Below are 17,382 nucleotides of genomic sequence, written 5' to 3' on the forward strand. Positions count from 1 at the left end.
GTGCGAGTTCTGGTGGGAAGGATCGGCTAGGCCGTGGGTTTGGGGGCTGGTGTGAGGTGCAGGGGTCAGGTCTAGCTATGTTACGAGGGCCGGGTCTAACACCCTCATCTCCCATCTGCCCACCCCCTCGCCCTCATCTCCCGTGAGCCCCCCCAGCTCTCATCTCTCCTCTGCCCACCCCACCCCACCCCCTTGCTCTCATCTCCCCTCTGCCCACCCCCTTGCCCTCATCTTCCCTCAGCCCTCATCTCCTCTCTGCCCACCCCCTTGCTCTCATCTCCCCTCTGCCCACCCCCTTGCTCTCATCTCCCCTCTGCCCACCCCCTTGCTCTCATCTTCCCTCTGCTCACCCCCTTGCTCTCATCTTCCCTCTGCCCACCCCCTTGCTCTCATCTCCCCTCTGCCCACCCCCTTGCTCTCATCTTCCCTCTGCCCACCCCCTTGCTCTCATCTCCCCTCTGCCCACCCCCTTGCTCTCATCTTCCCTCTGCCCACCCCCTTGCTCTCATCTCCCCTCTGCCCACCCCCTTGCCCTCATCTCCCCTCTGCCCACCCACTTGCCCTCATCTCCCCTCTGCCCACCCCCTTGCCCTCATCTTCCCTCAGCCCTCATCTCCCCTCTGCCCACCCCCTTGCCCTCATCTCCCCTCTGCCCACCCTCTCGCCCTCTCTTCCTCCCACTCTCTCAGGGATGTCCTAGAGGACCTGGTTGCTTTACACTCTATTCCGACAGGGTCTCCCATTACCAGGTGTAACTATCACCGCATCTTCGCTGTGATCCCTGCCACTATGTCCACACTGTTACTAGCGATGACGTATTATGAAGAGCAGTGTCTTACTTCGTATCCTCCAGGACGCTTGATGTGTGCGGCTTATTTGCATTTTTTATGTATTGTTTTGTTTCCTGTTTTATTTAATTTCTTGCAAAATAAAACACAACTGTCTGAAGAAGAAATCTAACCACTGAGTTACTTTGCTATAAACCGCAGCATGCGATGCATGTTTATCAGTTGCACTTCCTCAAAGACTGATATATCTGGGACAAATTTGTGCTTTTAGGCTCAGGCGACTCCGACGGTCATTCGGAGCTGACATGCAGGGACCAGTGTCCGGGCAGGACCAGAGAGCCAGGTATGTACTTCTACAGCCGGTGTGTACTGATGGATAGTCGGGGGTGTACTGGCGCAGAGCCTGGTGTGTACTGATGCAGAGGCTGGGGTGTACTTCTACAGCCGGTGTGTACTGATGGATAGTCGGGGGTGTACTGGCGCAGAGCCTGGTGTGTACTGATGCAGAGCCTGGGGTAAACTGATACAGAGCCTGGGGTGCACTGATACAGAGCCTGGGGTGCACTGATACAGAGCCTGGTGTGTACTGATACAGAGCCTGGGGTGCACTGATACAGTTCCGGGGGTGTACTGATACAGAGCCTGGGGTGCACTGATACAGAGCCGGGGGTGCACTGATACAGAGCCGGGGGTGCACTGATACAGAGCCGGGGGTGCACCGACGCAGAGCCTGGGGTGCACCGACGCAGAGACTGGGGTGTACCGACGCAGAGCCTGGGGTGCACCGGCGCAGAGCCTGGTGTGTACCGGCGCAGAGCCTGGGGTGTACCGGCGCAGAGCCTGGGGTGTACTGATACAGAGCCTGGTAGGGACTGATGCAGAGCCTGGGGTGTACTGATGCAGAGCCTGGGGTGCACTGACGCAGAGCCTGGGGTGTACTGACACAGAACCTGGGGTGTACTGACGCAGAACCTGGGGTGCACTGACGCAGAGTCTGGGGTGGACTGACACAGAGCCTGGGGTGGACTGACACAGAGCCTGGGGTGGACTGACACAAAGCCTGGAGTGCACTGACACAGAACCTGGGGTGTACTGACACAGAACCTGGGGTGCACTGACGCAGAGTCTGTTGTGCACTGACGCAGAGTCTGGGGTGCACTGATGCAGAGTCTGGGGTGCATTGACGCAGAGTCTGGGGTGCACTGATGCAGAGTCTGGGGTGCACTGACGCAGAGTCTGGGGTGCACTGACGCAGAGTCTGGGGTGCACTGATAGTATAGCCTGGTGCGTGCTGATAGCAGACCCCGGTGTGCACTGACACAGATCTTGAGCTATACTGAAAGCAGAGCCCGGAGTGCACTGATACTGGAGCCCGGTGTATAATGACAGAGCCCAGTGTGTACTGATAGCATAGACCGGTGCATACAAATAGTAGAATCTGGTGTGTACTGAGAGCAGAGCCCAGTGTGTATTGAAAGCAAAGCCCTGTGTGTACTAATAGTGGAGCCGGGTGTGCACTGATACAGAGCCTGGTGTGTATTGATACGGAGTCTGGTATGTTCTGATATAGTGTATGGGGTGTACCTATACAGAGTCAGGTGAGTACAGGAAGCGGAGTCCAGTGTGCACTGAAAGCATAGCCCGGATGTATTGATAGCAGAGCCCGGTGTATACTGATAGTAGAGCCTGTTGTAGACTGATACAGAGTCTGGGGTGGACTGACCCAAACTCGGTTGTATTGACCCAGAGCCCGATGTGTACTAATAGAGAGTCTGGTGTGTACTGATAGAGAGTCTGAGGGGCGCTGAGACAGTCTGGGGTGCACTGTTACAGAACCTGGGGTGCACTGACAGCACCTGGGGTGCACTGACACAAAACCTGGGGTGCACTGACACAGAACCTGGGGTGCACTGACACAGAACCTGGGGTGCACCGACACAGAGCCTGGGGTGCACCGACACAGAGCCTGGGGTGGACTGACACAGAGCCTGGGGTGGACTGACACAGAGCCTGGGGTGGACTGACACAGAACCTGGGGTGTACTGACACAGACAGAGCCTAGTGCGTACTGATACAGAGGCTGGTGTGTAGTGAGACAGAGGCCGAGGTGTACTGATGCAGAGCCTTATGTGTACTGATGCAAAGATGCTGTGTACTGATACAGAGCCTGGTGTGTACTGACACAGAGTCTTAGGTGTGCTGATACAGAGCCTGGGGTGCTGATACAGAGCCTGGTGTGCACTGATACAGAGCCTGGGGTGTACTGATACAGAGCCTGGGGTGCTGATACAGAGTCTGGGGTGCTGATACAGAGCCTGGGTTGTACTGATACAGAGCCTGGGGTGTGTCAGGGACTGTCGGGGACTATGTGGGGAACACAGTGAGGGACTTGGGCAAGGACTGGGAACTGGGTAGAAAACGTACACAGAAAGAGGAGTACAGCGCTGCCCAGGATCATACAAGTAGTCAGAGGAGAAAAAGGGATCCAAAGGGGAAGCCTGTACAAGTGAACAAGATGGGTAAGACTCAGAAAGGGAGGGCACTCACGAGGCAATTTAGCATTCAGAATAACTACACCCAGGATGTATGTGCAAGACATATATATGAAACAAGATTAACAATAAAGGGGGGTGTGGGGTAAAGCATTCAGGAGCTCCACACGGTAAGACTGAAGCGCAGTAAGTTTCTCACCCACAATTGCTATTACAGATACTGACTGCAAATACCCACATTTTGGATATGTATGCAAAGGCAGGGTCTGTGGAGCTGATACCTATGGTGATGTTATAAATGCAACTCAAAGACAATACTCACAGTGAACAAGAAACACCACCTAGGTAGTCAGCTGTGCCCACGGATCCTGGCGATCAAACAGGAACACGCAGGGCAGTAACAGCAAGGGCGTAGAACTAAAGACAAGCACAGTAGACAAGAAGCTAGCAAGGAGGAGAGCTTAACAGGAAAGGAAGGAAATCACAGGGCACACTAGGCAGAAAGCAGGTAACAAACATAGAAGGCAACAGAAGCAAGACAGCAGAATAGAAAGACAGCAAACTAGGAACTGGAACCAAGGAAATGGGAAGAAAGGTGGGGACTGGAGAAGGATATACAGAAGGGGAGGCTACAAGGGTATACTAGAATAGAGCAGGTTCAGGAATCAAGAAAACAAAGTAGCAAAGAAGGCAGAGTTGGGGCAGGAACAAGAATTAAGCTAAGGTTCAGGAAGCAAGGTAGCACTGCAGGCAGTGCTAGTTCAGGAACAAGGGAAACTGCTGCAGGTCAGGAACAAAGAATGCTAAGGCTCAAGAGTCAAGGTAGCACTGCAGGCAGTGCTAGTTCAGGAACAAGGGAAACTGCTGCAGGTCAGGAACAAGGAATGCTAAGGCTCAAGAGTCAAGGTAGCACTGCAGGCAGTGCTAGTTCAGGAACAAGGGAAACTGCTGCAGGTCAGGAACAAGGAATGCTAAGGCTCAAGAGTCAAGGTAGCACTGCAGGCAGTGCTAGTTCAGGAACAAGGGAAACTGCTGCAGGTCAGGAACAAGGAATGCTAAGGCTCAAGAGTCAAGGTAGCACTGCAGGCAGTGCTAGTTCAGGAACAAGGGAAACTGCTGCAGGTCAGGAACAAAGAATGCTAAGGCTCAAGAGTCAAGGTAGCACTGCAGGCAGTGCTAGTTCAGGAACAAGGGAAACTGCTGCAGGTCAGGAACAAGGAATGCTAAGGCTCAAGAGTCAAGGTAGCACTGCAGGCAGTGCTAGTTCAGGAACAAGGGAAACTGCTGCAGGTCAGGAACAAGGAATGCTAAGGCTCAAGAGTCAAGGTAGCACTGCAGGCAGTGCTAGTTCAGGAACAAGGGAAACTGCTGCAGGTCAGGAACAAGGAATGCTAAGGCTCAAGAGTCCAGGTAGCACTGCAGGCAGTTCTAGTTCAGGAACAAGGGAAACTGCTGCAGGTCAGGAACAAGGAATGCTAAGGCTCAAGAGTCAAGGTAGCACTGCAGGCAGTGCTAGTTCAGGAACAAGGGAAACTGCTGCAGGTCAGGAACAAGGAATGCTAAGGCTCAAGAGTCAAGGTAGCACTGCAGGCAGTTCTAGTTCAGGAACAAGGGAAACTGCTGCAGGTCAGGAACAAGGAATCCTAAGGCTCAAGAGTCAAGGTAGCACTGCAGGCAGTGCTAGTTCAGGAACAAGGGAAACTGCTGCAGGTCAGGAACAAGGAATGCTAAGGCTCAAGAGTCAAGGTAGCACTGCAGGCAGTGCTAGTTCAGGAACAAGGGAAACTGCTGCAGGTCAGGAACAAGGAATGCTAAGGCTCAAGAGTCAAGGTAGCACTTCAGGCAGTGCTGGTTCAGGAACAAGGGAAACTGCTGCAGGTCAGGAACAAAGAATGCTAAGGCTCAAGAGTCAAGGTAGCACTGCAGGCAGTTCTAGTTCAGGAACAAGGGAAACTGCTGCAGGTCAGGAACAAAGAATGCTAAGGCTCAAGAGTCAAGGTAGCACTGCAGGCAGTACTAGTTCAGGAACAAGGGAAACTGCTGCAGGTCAGGCACAAGGAATGCTAAGGCTCAAGAGTCAAGGTAGCACTGCAGGCAGTTCTAGTTCAGGAACAAGGGAAACTGCTGCAGGTCAGGAACAAAGAATGCTAAGGCTCAAGAGTCAAGGTAGCACTTCAGGCAGTGCTAGTTCAGGAACAAGGGAAACTGCTGCAGGTCAGGAACAAAGAATGCTAAGGCTCAAGAGTCAAGGTAGCACTGCAGGCAGTGCTAGTTCAGGATAAGGGAAACTGCTGCAGGTCAGGAACAAAGAATGCTAAGGCTCAAGAGTCCAGGTAGCACTTCAGGCAGTGCTGGTTCAGGAACAAGGGAAACTGCTGCAGGTCAGGAACAAAGAATGCTAAGGCTCAAGAGTCAAGGTAGCACTGCAGGCAGTGCTGGTTCAGGAACAAGGGAAACTGCTGCAGGTCAGGAACAAGGAATGCTAAGGCTCAAGAGTCAAGGTAGCACTGCAGGCAGTGCTGGTTCAGGAACAAGGGAAACTGCTGCAGGTCAGGAACAAGGAATGCTAAGGCTCAAGAGTCAAGGTAGCACTGCAGGCAGTGCTAGTTCAGGAACAAGGGAAACTGCTGCAGGTCAGGAACAAGGAATGCTAAGGCTCAAGAGTCAAGGTAGCACTTCAGGCAGTGCTAGTTCAGGAACAAGGGAAACTGCTGCAGGTCAGGAACAAAGAATGCTAAGGCTCAAGAGTCAAGGTAGCACTGCAGGCAGTGCTGGTTCAGGAACAAGGGAAACTGCTGCAGGTCAGGAACAAGGAATGCTAAGGCTCAAGAGTCAAGGTAGCACTGCAGGCAGTGCTAATTCAGGAACAAGGGAAACTGCTGCAGGTCAGGAACAAGGAATGCTAAGGCTCAAGAGTCAAGGTAGCACTGCAGGCAGTGCTGGTTCAGGAACAGGGAAATTGCTATAGCTCAGAAGTCAAGGTAGCCCTGCAGGCAGTGCTAGTTCAAGCAAACAGGAAATAGCTACAGCTCAGGAAACAAGGACTCAAGAGAGCACTGCAAGCAGTGCAAATCAGGAAGAAGAAATAGCTGAAGCTCAGGAACTGGAGCAAATAATAACTATAGCTCAGGAACTCAGGAAACAAGGTGGCACTGCAGGCAGAGCTAATTCAGCCACAAGGAATAGCTTTAGCTCAGGAATCAAGGAACAAGGATGAACTAAATCTCAGGAATCACTGGAAACAAGGATATCAAAGGCTCAGGAAACACTGGAAACAAGGCTCGGTCTCACCAGTATACAGCTACAATGTCCAAACTTGGCCGGAAGGGAGCTGGGGCTTGAAAGAGCTCACAGTAATCACATGCATCAGGTGTGAGCAGGCAAGCAGCAGCCAGCCACAGGTGAGCTGAATTCCTCCACCCATCCTTGGCCTGCAGGGGTGGAGACTAAGCAGTGAGCAGGGAATTCTAGGTAGTGGAGTTCCAAACAAGAGCAGGCTGGCATCAGGTATCAGCAGGCTGGCTTTCACAAAATCCGGCATGGATTGGGAATGTATGTCAGTTCCTAAATGATGTCCAAATGCCTGGAAGTCAGGATATGCATACAGGGGAGTGTCTGGAGGCGTATTAGAACACTGGAAAGCCCCACAATTCAACCCCCTGGTGGGGGGCACAAGAGCACAGGGAGTGAATCGTGACAGTGTGTACTGATGCAGAGCCTGAGGTGTACTGATGGAGAGTCTGGGGTGTACTGATGCAGATCCTGGGGTGTACTGATGCAGAGCCTGGGTTGTACTGATGCAGAGCCTGGGGAGTACTGATGGAGAGCCTGGGTGTACTGATGCGCAGCCTAGGGTGTACTGATGCAGAGCATGAGGTGTACTGATGCAGAGCCTGGGGTGTACTGATGGAGAGTCTGGGTGTACTGATGCAGAGCCTGGGGTGTACTGACGCAAAGCCTGGGGTGCACTGATACATAGTCAGGGGTACACTGATGTAGAGCCTGAGTTGTACTGATGCAGAGTCTGGTGTGTACTGATGCAGAGCCTGAGGTGTACTGATGCAGAGCCTGAGGTGTACTGATGCAGAGCCTGGGGTGTACTGATGCAGAGCCTGGGGTGTACTGACGCAAAGCCTGGGGTGCACTGATACATAGTCAGGGGTACACTGATGTAGAGCCTGAGTTGTACTGATGCAGAGTCTGGTGTGTACTGATGCAGAGCCTGAGGTGTACTGATGCAGAGCCTGAGGTGTACTGATGCAGAGTCTGGGGTGTACTGATACAGAGCCTGAGGTGTACTGATACAGAGCCTGGGGTGTACTGATACAGAGCCTGGGGTGTACTGATGCAGAGCCTGAGGTGTACTGATGCAGAGCCTGAGGTGTACTGATGCAGAGTCTGGGGTGTACTGATACAGAGCCTGGGGTGTACTGATTGAGAGTCTGGGGTGTACTGATACAGAGCCTGGGGTGTACTGATACAGAGCCTGGGGTGTACTGATACAGAGCCTGGGGTGACTGATGCAGAGCCTGAGGTGTACTGATACAGAGCCTGGGGTGTACTGATGGAGAGTCTGGGGTGTACTGATACAGAGCCTGAGGTGCACTGATGCAGAGTCTGGGGTGTGCTGATGCAGAATCTGGGGTGTACTGATGCAGAGTCTGGTGTGTACTGATGCAGAGCCTGAGGAGTACTGATGCCAAGGCTGGGGTGTACTGATAAAGAGTCTGGGGTGTACCGATACATAGTCTAGGGTGTACTGATACAGCGCCTGTAGTGTACTGACACAGAACCTGGTGTGTACTGACACATAGCCTGGTGTGTACTCATATAGAGCCTGATGTACACTGATAAAGAGACTGGGGTATACTGAGGCAGAGTTCGATGTGCACTGATGCAGAGTCTGGGGTTTACTGATAAAATGTCTGGGGTGTACTAATACAAAGCATGGGGTGTACTGACACAGATCCCGGTGTGTACTGATACAGAGCCTATTGTGTACTGACGCAGAGTCTGGGGTGTGCTGAAACAAAGTCTGGGGTGTACTGATAAAGATTATGGGGTGTTCTGATAGCATAGCCTGGTGTGTACTGAAAGAAGTGCCCAGTTTGTACTGCCACAGATCTTGGGGTATACTGATACCAGAGCTAGGGCTATACTGATACAGAGCATGGGGTATATTGACGCAGAGCCTGGGGTACTGATACAGTGTCTGGAGTGTACTGACAGAGTCGTGGGTGCACTGATAGCAGAACCTGGTGTTTACTGATAGCAGAGCCCAGTGTGTACTGCTATCACAGCCCTGTGTGTACTGAAGCAGAGCCCAGTGTGTACCGAAAGCAGACCCTATGTGTACTGACACAGAGCCTAGTGTGTACTGATAGAGAGTCTGGTGTGCACTGATACAGAGCCTGGGGTGAATTGATACAGAGCCTTGTGTGTACTGACACAGAGACTGGTGTGTACTGATACAGAGTCTGGTGTGTACTGACACAGAGGCTGGTGTGTACTGACACGGGGTCTGAGGTGCGCTGAGACAGAGTCTGGGGTGCACTGTTACAGAGTCTGGGGTGCTCTGACATAGTCTGGAGTGTACTGACACAGAACCTAGGGGTGTACTGACATAGAGCCTAGTGCGTGCTGATACAGAGCCTGGTGTGTACCGATACATAGGCCGAAGTGAACTGATGAAGAGCCCGATGTGTACTGATGCAAAGCCTGGTGTGTACTGATACAGAGCCTGGTCTGTACTGATGCAAAGCCTGGTGTGTACTGATACAGTGTCTGGGGTGCACTGATATGATACACAGTCTGGGGTGTACTGATTGCGTAGCCCAGTGTCTACTGATAGCAAAGCCCGATTTGTACTGACACAGATCCAGGGGTGTACTGATAGCAGAGCCCGGAGTGTACTGATTCCAGAGCCCAGTGTATAATGATAGAACCCAGTGTGTACAGATAGTAGAATCTGGTGTGTACTGATAGCAGAGCCCAGTGTTCACTGACACAGACCCTGGGGCGCGCTGGTAGCAGAGCCCGGGATGTACAAATAGCACAGCCGTGGTGTGAGGATAGCCGAGCCCAGTGAGTACTGATACAGAGCCTGGTGTGTACTGATACAGAGTCTGGGGTGGATCTATACAGTCAGGTGAGTATTGGTAGCAAAGTCTGGTGTTCAATAATAGTAGAGCCCATTGTGTACTGAAAGCACAGCCGTGGGCGTACAGAAAGTAGAACAAACGCAAGGAGATGATGGACGGATCGCTGAAACTTTTCAAACATTCACCCCCAGTCACAGATCTGGGTTTAATCCATCATCGTTCTTTAGCTCACTGCGCCACCCCAGTTCTGACATGGCCATATGCAAATCAGTCTTGACCCTGTGCCTCATGGGAACAGTCCAGACCGAACTGCCAAGCCATGTCTTCCCTGGACCGGAAACAAGCATCCTGGGACCGGTTTCTGGCATTTCAGCCGTCTTCAGCCAGGCTTGCTTGAATCCAGTTGCAAAGTGAGCAAGGGACCCACGTCTGGGCATACCATGCCAACTTAGGGCGAACAAAGCAAACAAAAGGAGATGATGGACGGAGTATTGAACATTTCAAGCACTCACCGCCAGTCAACTGATCTGGGTTGAATCCATCATTATTCTTTAGCTCACTTTGCCACCCCAGTTCAGCACAGCTATATGCATACAGAAAGTAGAAACTGGTGTTTACTGATAGCAGAGCCCAGTGTGCACTGACACAGACCCTGGGGTGTACTGATAGCAGAGCAATGTGTGTACTGATAGTAGATTTGAAGCAAAGACCTAGGCAATTATCTGGTCATATACCGACCTACATTAGGCTCATTGATGTATTTATACAGTACAGTGCACAAAACAATTTACACTATTTCCATTTTTATTGACATAAATTCATGTTAAAAACTGTGTAATTCAAACATTATAAAACATATATATTTATTTAAAACAATCAAATTACAAATAATTATAACATAATTCACTACATGAAATACAAACACAGATGGACATACAATCAATTATTCTCAAAAATACAGTGGCTAGATGTTGGACAAGTTCTCAGTTTGGACTGATAGTAGAGCCTGGTGTGTACAGATAGCAGAGTCCGGTGTGCATTAACACAGATCCTGGGGTGTAGTGATAGCAGAGTCCGGTGTGTACTGATAGCACATCCCGTTGTAGACTGATATAGAGCCTAGTGTGTACTGATAACAGAACCTATTGTGTACTGATACAGCGCCTGGTGAGTACTGATGCAGAGCCTGGTGTGTACCGATACTGAGCCTGCTGTGTACTGACACAGAGCCTGGTGTGCACTGATATAGAGCCTGGTGTGTACTGATACAGAGCCTGGTGTGCACTGATACAGAGCCTGGTGTGTACTGAAAAAGACCCTGCTGTGTACTGATACAGAGCCTGATGTGTATTGATGCAGAGCCCGATGTGTATTGATGCAGAGCCCGATGTGTACTGATGCAGAGCCTGGTGTGTACTGATACAAGAGCCCTGTGTGTACTGATGCAGAGCCCGATGTGTACTGATGCAGAGCCTGGTGTGTACTGATACAAGAGCCCTGTGTGTACTGATGCAGAGCCCGATGTGTACTGATGCAGAGCCTGGTGTGTACTGATACAAGAGCCCTGTGTGTACTGATGCAGAGCCCGATGTGTACTGATGCAGAGCCTGGTGTGTACTGATACAAGAGCCCTGTGTGTACTGATGCATACCCCGATGTGTACTGATACATAGCCTGGTGAGAACTGATGCAGAGCCTGGTGTGTACTGATGCAGAACCTGGTGTGTACTGATGCAGAGCCTGGTGTGTACTGATGCAGAGCCCGATGTGTACTGATGCAGAGCCCGATGTGTACTGATGTAGAGCCTGGTGTGTACTTATACAGAGTCAGGTGAGTACTGGTAGAAGAGTCAGTTATGTATTGATAGCAGTACTGAAAGTATAGCCCTGGGTGTAGAGAAAGTGTGCACTGACACAGATGCTGGGGTGTACTGATAGAAGAGCACCGGATGTGCTGATAGCAGAGCCCGGTTTGTACAAATAGCAGAGCCCGGTGGGCATCGATACAGACCCTGGGGTGTACTGATAGCATAGCCCGGTATGTACTGATAGTAGAGACTGTTTTAGACTGATGCAGAGCCTGGTGTGTACTGAAACAGAGCCTGGTGTGTACTGATGCAGAGCCTGGTGTGTACTGAAACAGAGCCTGGTGTACTGATACTGAGCCTGGTGTGTGCTGATACAGAGCCTGGTGTGTACTGATACAGAGCCTGGTGTACTCATAGAGAGCCTGGTGTCTACTGATAGAGAGCCTGGTGTGTACTTATACAGAGCCTGGGTTGTACTGATACAGAGCCAGTTGTGTACTGATACAGAGCGTGGTGTGTACTGATACAAAGTTTGGGGTGTACTGACACAGATCCCGGTGTGTACTGATTCAGAGCCTGTTGTGTACTGATACAGAGCCTGGTGTGTACTGATACAGAGCCTGGTTTACTGATACAGAGCCTGGTGTGTACTGATACAGAGCCTGGTTTACTGATACAGAGCCTGTTGTGTACTGATACAGAGCCTGGTGTGTACTTATACAGAGCCTGCTGTGTACTGATACAGAGCCTGTTGTGTACTGATACAGAGCGTGGTGTGTACTGATACAAAGTTTGGGGTGTACTGACACAGATCCCGGTGTGTACTGATACAGAGCCTGTTGTGTACTGATACAGAGCCTGGTGTGTACTGATACAGAGCCTGGTGCACTGATACAGAGCCTGTTGTGTACTGATACAGAGCCTGGTGTGTACTTATACAGAGCCTGGTGAGTACTGATACAGAGCCTGGGGTGTACTGATACAAAGCTTGGGGTGTACTGACATATATCCCGATGTGTACTGATACAGAGCCTGTTGTGTACTGATACAGAGCCTGTTGTGTACTTATACAGAGCCTGGTGAGTACTGATACAGAACCTGGGGTGTACTGATGCAGAGTCTGGTGTGTACTGATACAGAGCCTGGTGTGTACTGATATAGAGCCTGTTGTGTACTGACACAGAGCCTGGTGTGTACTTATACAGAGCCTGGTGTGTACTTATACAGAGCCTGGTGAGTACTGATACAGAGCCTGGGGTGTACTGATGCAGAGCCTGTTGTGTTCTGATACAGAGCCTGTGTGTACTGATACAGTGCCTGGTGTGTACTGATACAGAGCCTGGTGTGTACTTATACAGAGCCTGGTGTGTGCTGATACAGAGCCTGGTGTACTGATACAGAGCCTAGTGTGTACTGATACAGAGCCTGGTGTGTACTGATACAGAGCCTGGTGTGTACTGATACAGAGCCTGGTGTACTGACACAGAGCATGGGGTGGACTGATACAGAGCCTGTTGTGTACTGATACAGAGCCTGGGGTGCACTGATACAAAGTCTGGGGTGCACTGATGGCAGAGTCCCGGATGTACTGATAGCAGAGCCCGGTTTGTACAAATAGCAGAGCCCGGTGTGCATCGATACAGATCCTGGGGTGTACTGATAGCATAGCCTGGTGTGTACTGAAACAGAGCCTGGTGTGTACTGAAACAGGGGAATGCACTGATACTAGAGCCCGGTGTGTGATGTTAGCAGAGCCCTGTTTGTACTGACTGAGTCTCAAGAGTACTGATAGAGCCTGGTGTGTACTGATAGAGAGTATGTGTTGTGCTGACACATAGCCCAGTGTGTACTGATAGCAGAGCCCAGTGTGTATTGATATCAGAGCCCGGTGTGTACTGATGCAGAGCCCGGTGTGTACTGATACAGAGTCTGGTGTGTACTGATACAGAGCCTGGGGTGTACTGATACAGAGCCTGGGGTGTACTGATGCAGAGCCTGGCGTGTACTGATACAGAGCCTGTTGTGTACTGATACAGAGCCTGTTGTGTACTGACACAGAGCCTGGTGTGTACTTATACAGAGCCTGGTGAGTACTGATACAAAGCCTGGTGTGTACTGATACAGAGCCTGTTGTGTACTGATACAGAGCTTGGTGTGTACTGATACAGAGCCTGGTGTACTGATACAGAGCCTAGTGTGTACTTATACAGAGCCTGGAGAGTACTGATATTGAGTCTGGTGTACTGATACAGAGCCTAGTGTGTACTTATACTGCGCCTGGTGAATACTGATACAGAGCCTGGTGTGTACTGATACAGAGCCTAGTGTGCACTGATACATAGCCTGGTGTTCTGATACCGAGCCTGGTGTGTACTGATACAGAGCCTGGTGTGTACTGATACAGAGCCCGGTGTACTGATACTGAGCCTGGCATGTGCTGATACAGAGCCTGGTGTGTACTGATGCAGAGCCTGGTGTGTACTGATGCAGAGCCTGGTATGTACTGATACAGACCCTGTTGTGTACTGATACAGAGCCTGTTGAGTACTGATTCAGAGCGTGGTGTGTACTGATACAAAGTGTGGGGTGTACTGACACAGATCCCAGTGTGTACTGATACAGAGCCTGGTGTACTCATACAGAGCCTGGTGTACTGATACAGAACCTGTTGTGTACTGATACAGAACCTGGTGTGTACTTATACAGAGCCTGGTGAGTACTGATACAGAGCCTGGGGTGTACTGAAACAAAGTTGGGGGTGTACTGACACAGATCCCGACGTGTACTGATACAGAGCCTGGTGTGTACTGATACAGAGCCTGTTGTGTACTGATACAGAGCCTGTTGTGTACTTATACAGAGTCTGGTGAGTACTGATACAGAGCCTGTGGTGTACTGATGCAGAGCCTGGTGTGTACTGATGCAGAGCCTGGTGTGTACTGAAGCACAGCCTGTTGTGTACTGACCCAGAGCCTGGTGTGTACTTATACAGAGCCTGGTGTGTACTTATACAGAGCCTGGTGAGTACTGATACAGAGCCTGTTGTGTACTGATGCAGTGCCTGGTGTGCACTGATACTGAGCCTGGTGTGTACTGATAAAGAGCCTGGTGTGTGCTGATACAGAGCCTGGTGTACTGATACAGAGCCTGGTGTGTACTGATACAGAACCTGGGTGGACTGATACAAAGTCTGGGGTGTACTGATAGAGAGCCTGGTGTGTACTGATACAGAACATGGTGTGTACTGATACAGAGCATTCTGTGTACTGATACAAAGTCTGTGGTGTACTGATACAGAGCCTGGTGTACTGATACAGAGCCTGTTGTGTACTGATACAGAGCCTGGCGTGTACTGATACAGAGCCTGGTGTGCACTGATACAAAGTCTGGGGTGTACTGATAGAGAGCCTGGTGGGTACTGATACAGAGCATTGTGTGTACTGATACAAAGTCTGGGGTGTACTGATACAGAGCCCGGTGTGTACTGATACAGAGCCCGGTGTGTACTGATACAGAGCCCGGTGTTTACTGATACAGAACATGGTGTGTACTGATACAGAGCATGGTGTGTAATGATACAAAGTCTGGGGTGTACTGATACAGAGCCCGGGGTGCCCTGAACCAGAGCCCAGGGTGTACTGATACAGAGGTTCGTGTGTACTGATACAGAGCCCGGTGTGTCCTGATACAGAGCATGGTGTGTACTGATATAGAACATGGGGTGTACTGATACAAAGTCTTGGGTACACTGATACAGAGCCTGGTGTACAGTGATAGTGATACAGAGCCCGGTGTGCACTGATACAGAGCCCGGTGTGTACTGATACAGAGCCCGGTGTGTACTGATACAGAGCATGGTGTGTACTAATACAGAGCCTGGTGTGTACTGATACAAAGTCTGGGGTGTACTGATACAGAGCACGGTGTGTACTGATACAGAGCCCGTTGTGTACTGATACAGAGCATGGTGTGTACTAATACAAAGTCTGGGGTGTACTGATACAGAGCTCGGTGTGCAGTGATACAGAGCCCGGTGTGCACTGATACAGAGCCCGGTGTGTACTGAAACAGAGCCTGGTGTGTACTGATACAGAGCATGGTGTGTACTGATACAAAGTCTGGGGTGTACTGATACAGAGCTCGGTGTGCAGTGATACAGAGCCCGGTGTGCACTGATACAGAGCCCGCTGTGTACTGATACAGAGCCCGGTGTGTACTGATACAGAGCCTGGTGTGTACTGATACAGAGTCTGGTGTGTACTGATACAGAGCCTGGGGTGCACTGATACAAAATCTGTGTTGTACTGATAGAGAGCCTGGTGTGTACTGATACAGAGCCTGGTGTGCACTGATACAGAGCCCGGTTTGCACTGATACAGAGCCCGGTGTGTACTGATACAGAGCATGGTGTGTACTGATACAAAGTCTGAGGTGTACTGATACAGAGCCCGTTGTGTACTGATACAGAGCCCGGTGTGTACTGATACAGAGCATGGTGTGTACTAATACAGAGCCTGGTGTGTACTGATACAAAGTCTGGGGTGTACTGATACAGAGCACGGTGTGTACTGATACAGAGCCCGTTGTGTACTGATACAGAGCATGGTGTGTACTGATACAAAGTCTGGGGTGTACTGATACAGAGCCCGGTGTGCAGTGATACAGAGCCCGGTGTGCACTGATACAGAGCCCGGTGTGTACTGAAACAGAGCCTGGTGTGTACTGATACAGAGCATGGTGTGTACTGATACAAAGTCTGGGGTGTACTGATAAAGAGCCCGGTGTGCAGTGATACAGAGCCTTGCGTGTACTGATACAGAGCATGGTGTGTACTGATACAAAGTCAGGGGTGTAATGATACAGAGTCCGTGTGCACTGATACAGAGCCCGGTGTGCACTGATTCAGAGCCCGGTTTGTACTGATACAGAGCCCGGTGTGTACTGATACAGAGCCTGGTGTGTACTTATACAGAGCCTGGGTGTACTGATATAAAGTCTGGGGTGTACTGATACAGAGCCCGGTGTGCACTGATACAGAGCCCCGTGTGCACTGATACAGAGCCCGGTGTGCACTGATACAGAGCCCGGTGTGTACTGATACAGAGCATGGTGTGTGCTGATACAAAGTCTGGGGTGTACTGATAAAGAGCCCGGTGTGCAGTGATACAGAGCCCGGTGTGCACTGATACAGAGCCTGGTGTGTACTGATACAGAGCCTGGTGTGTGCTGATACAGAGTCTGGGAAGTACTGATACAGAGCCTGCTGTGTACTGATACAGAGCATGGTGTGTACTGATACAAAGTCTGGGATGTACTGATACAGAGCCCAGTGTGCAGTGATACAGAGCCCGGTGTGCACTGATACAGAGCCGGGTGTGTACTGATACAGAGCCAGGTGTGTACTGATACAGAGCCTGGTGTGTACTGATACAAAGCATGGTGTGTACTGATACAGAGTCTGGTGTGTACTGATGCAGAGGCTGGTGTGTACTGATAAAGAGCCTGGTGTGCATGATACAGAGCCCGGTGTGCACTGATACAGAGCCCAGTGTGTACTGATACAGTGCCTGGTGTGTACTGATACAGAGCCTGGTGTGTACTGATACAAAGCCTGGGATGTACTGATACAGAGCCCGGTGTGTACTGATACAGAGCCTAGTGTGTACTGACACAGAGCATGATGTGTACTGATACAAAGACTGCGGTGTAATGATACAGAGCCTGGTGAGCAGTGATACAGAGTCCGGTGTGTACTGATACAGAGCCCAGTGTGTACTGATACAGAGCCTGGTGTGTACTGACACAGAGCATGGTGTGTACTGATACAAAGTCTGGGATGTACTGATACAGAGCCTGGTGTATACTGTTACAAAGTCTGGGGTGTACTGATACAGAGCCCGGTGTGTACTGATACAGAGCCTGGTGTGTACTAATACAAAGTCTGGGGTGTACTGATACAGAGCCCGGTGTGTACTGAAACAGAGCCTGGTGTGTACTGACACAGAGCATGGTGTGTACTGATACAAAGTCTGGGGTGTAATGATACAGAGCGTGGTGTGCAGTGATACAGAGCCCGGTGTGTACTGATACAGAGCCGGGTGTGCACTGATATAGAGCCTGGTGTGCAGTGATACAGAGTCCGGTGTGCACTGATACAGAGCCCGGTGTGTACTGACACAGAGCCTGGTGTGTA

The 17,382-nt window shown here is 50.7% G+C and overlaps 1 protein-coding gene across 3 annotated transcripts in view; it reads left to right on the top strand.

Moving 5' to 3' along the window:
• Positions 1-1,061: 1,061 nt before the first annotated feature.
• The window catches only part of LOC146808763 (uncharacterized), a 259,081-nt gene continuing 242,760 nt past the window's right edge, over positions 1,062-17,382 (top strand). For all 3 annotated transcript variants that reach the window (XR_014966253.1, XR_014966255.1, XM_085615580.1), the window contains exon 1: positions 1,062-1,131. The gene's annotated coding sequence lies outside the window, so the exon portion shown is untranslated. The remainder of the gene's footprint in view (positions 1,132-17,382) is intronic.

This window comes from Triturus cristatus, chromosome 7, assembly GCF_964204655.1.
Source record: "Triturus cristatus chromosome 7, aTriCri1.1, whole genome shotgun sequence".
Classification (NCBI taxonomy): Eukaryota; Metazoa; Chordata; class Amphibia; order Caudata; family Salamandridae; genus Triturus; species Triturus cristatus.